The sequence below is a fragment of the Pteropus alecto genome, unplaced genomic scaffold, assembly GCF_000325575.1.
Source record: "Pteropus alecto unplaced genomic scaffold, ASM32557v1 scaffold40, whole genome shotgun sequence".
In the NCBI taxonomy this organism is placed as follows: domain Eukaryota; kingdom Metazoa; phylum Chordata; class Mammalia; order Chiroptera; family Pteropodidae; genus Pteropus; species Pteropus alecto.
In genome coordinates this window covers 7,908,198-7,911,405 of record NW_006431919.1, presented here as the reverse complement: position 1 = coordinate 7,911,405, position 3,208 = coordinate 7,908,198, and the positions used below count along the sequence as shown (strand labels likewise).

General features: G+C 41.0%; 1 protein-coding gene across 1 annotated transcript in view; it reads left to right on the top strand.

The window, feature by feature from the left end:
• The window catches only part of EBF1 (early B cell factor 1), a 372,164-nt gene extending 370,833 nt beyond the window's left edge, over positions 1-1,331 (top strand). Inside the window, exon 16 of the mRNA XM_015585196.2 lies at positions 1-1,331. This exon is cut by the window's left edge and continues 1,899 nt beyond it. The gene's annotated coding sequence lies outside the window, so the exon portion shown is untranslated.
• The last annotated feature ends 1,877 nt before the right edge of the window (positions 1,332-3,208 follow it).

Here is a 3,208-nt window from a genome sequence, read left to right as displayed (position 1 = left end):
TTCTTGTAGCATTTAGTTCTGTAGATTAAAAAAAATGTATCCTTTGCTTTGGAAGCTTAAAAAAAAACCTTAATGCTGTTTTACTCTATTAATATGCATGGAATCTCTCTCTCTGGAGTGACGCATTTTGTGCATTAAATTCGAGGGAGAAACTTCATAGAAATCAATGAACATACTTTCTTTCTTAAGTCTGCTTGTATATTTCCTCTGTCTTTCACATAAATATAAACCAGCAGATTGGATGCCTTAACAATGCAAATCATATTCATTTCACTTGTACGTTGTAACTGTGCACCAGAACTGTCAGTCATCACTAACATTCTAAGAAAAAAGAAGAAAAAAGAAAAAAAAAAAAAAACAAAGAAATCGAAAAGCACAAAAGAACTGTTTTGTTACCTTAAGACAATGTAACTTTTTCTAGTAGAGCAAGAAATTTACAACAATGCTGCAACTGTGCATGCCCCATATGGATTTTGCAATGGTTTTCACTAGACTGTCAGAGTTGCGATTTTTATGGGTTAGGGTGGGTGGGGGAGGGGAGTTTTGGGAGGGAAGGGAGGGGAGGAAAGCTGATTTTTCATGGTGAGAAATAATAATGATGATTAATAATAATAAAAAAAAACTGGAAAATGTAAGCAAGGTGGACGCATTGCTTCTCGGTACTCAGAAAGGTTGTCTGAATTCGTGTGGTAAGCGCTGGCCTGAAGATGTGTACAATTTAAAGCCATATTTTGTCTGGTGAGCCCCTTAACTGTTTGTGAAGGACCGGACGGTCAGCCGGCGAGGTGTCCGGCTCAGACCCTGACAACAAATGCCACCCATCTGTCAGCCATGTGTAGTGGTTAGAACTTTTCTTGAAAGTCCAAAGAGCCTTTACAATACGTATAATTTGTGTTTCGTTGCCTCTATTTATATTGATTAGATGAAAAGACGTTCTGGCGTCTCTGACCCTCTTTCTTCTACACAAAGCTTACAAGTAAACGATGTTCCCCTAAACACAGAATATGGCTTTAAGGAGCAAATGAAATGGAGATTTAAATTAAGATTTCAGTTTTGGGGGAAAAATACAGCTTCTGGATGACTGGACCGCATAACATGCCCTGGCCTCACATTGTACTAGAATGCAGCTTAACGAAAGTCATCTCTAAATCTACTAACCTTTCACCTTCTTATCAAACTTTTTGAATAGACACACACTGTACAGTTCAATTGTTAGAGAACCTAACTACTGTAGAGATTGTTATAATTTTTTTTTTTGCAAAAATTCAAGCTGTAAAAACTTTTCAACTTTCACAATATTTAATTAAAGTTACTTCCTGTCTGTGATGGCAGCTCCTAGTTGTGTATTCATTTCAATAGTTCGGATGAGCCAAAGTCCAATATAATGTAAAAGGTCTGCATTTGCAATCACTCAGACCAGTGTTGACACCTAGAGAAAAGTCCTGGGACACCCACTTTCCTTCTTTGTAAATCTCTGGGGATTTGTTAATCTGCGATGCAAATTGAACACGCACAGCGTACTGCTGCCCTCTGCCGGCAGCAGCTGGACGGACACGTGCCCACACTGGCCCACAGAGGAGCCAAGATCCCCAACGATTTCACCAGCCAAGCAATGAGATCCCCCTGCAGGAGTGAACTGTGATTCCAGGATCTAACCATTCCAGAACACTATTCTCTGTGCTACAAGTCTGAACCAAGCTCTTCACATATGGCTGGGAGTTAATCTCAGTGAGGTTCCTGATCAATTAAATATGTACCCTGACCCTTTGATGAGGAGACATGTGTCTGCTCAGAACCTGGATAAGACACTTTTCCTGTTGGATAAAACCAAATTAATCTGGAGTCAAACCTTCCACAAACATCTAATAGGTACACAATCCTGTAACAGTTTCACTTTAAATTTCATCATGATTATAAGTCTTCTCAATTGCACATTTGATGCTTTTTCTACTTTGCAAATGTTAGACATGATAAGTTAATGATGCTTATAGAATGTCTTGAGAACTCAGCAAATAGGCCATAGACCAACAGAAACTTGATGGTCAGAGCTAATAGGGTGTCACACAATCACCATCACAATCATTTGCGGTGGGCAATGTTGATATACTTCTGCTCCAAAATAGAGCCCAATGTGAGGTAATAAAAGAGTGTAATGAATAATAAATAGAAAAGCTACCATCCTTTTCTTAAAAAGGGAATCTATGTCGAGTAGTTTGGTCACTCAATACACATTTTTGGAATTCTATATTACATGCAGATCCCTGTTTTAGATGCAGGAGATTAAAAAACAAAACAAAACAAAAAAACAAAGAGGAATCTGCCCTCAGGACACTCACAATCTCAAACGAGACAAATCTATATTCAAATCAAAGTAGTTGAGAAAGGTTAGAGCGAGACAGGCATGCCTCAATGCTCCACAGAACAAAATAGACATCCGCACCTCCACAGACTGGCTTCTATTTCCTTAAGGCCTATTTCTTGGAAGGGTTCGTTCATTTATTCATTCATCCACCTCGAAAGTTTACTATGTATCTGGCACCGGCCAGGCACGGTGGACTCCACAGTGAGCAGACACACTGGTCTTGCCCTCGTGGAGCTTACAGTTGAGTGGGACGAGCAGATATTAAGAAAGCACACATGGCAATAATGGCAATGAAAAAAAGTCTAGAATGTTCTGAAGCATATGACAGTGGGATCTGATTTAACCTGAGGGGCTGGGAAAGGTTTCCAGAGAAAGTGACATTTGAGCTGAGAAGTGACGGATGAGGTAAACAAGTGTGGTAGGCATCTGAGGCAGAGGGAAGAAGGGCAGGTACGAGGATCTGCGCTTTGGGGGAGGATGCGGTGCATTCGAGAACAGAAAGCTGTGTGCGTGGAATACGCAGATGTGTGGGACAGCACTGTGGAGCTTGGGAAGTTCAGTTCAGGACACATACTGAGCACCTACCATATGCCTGGCATTGTGCTAGATGCTAGGATGCGCTCAGCAAACCAGTCATAATTCCTACCCATAAAGCCCAAGGCACTGTTTGTAAACTCACAGCCCTGTACTTGTCCACAGGGGCTTTGCTGGTTAAGCAAGGGGTAAACCCGGACATGGAGAACCTCGCTTGCTCCAGGCAGTTGCTCCCATGTGGAAATGTGGGCTCGGTGATGCCCATCTTTTAGTTTTCAAGAATGCCAGATATATTATTGGGTTTTGTTATGT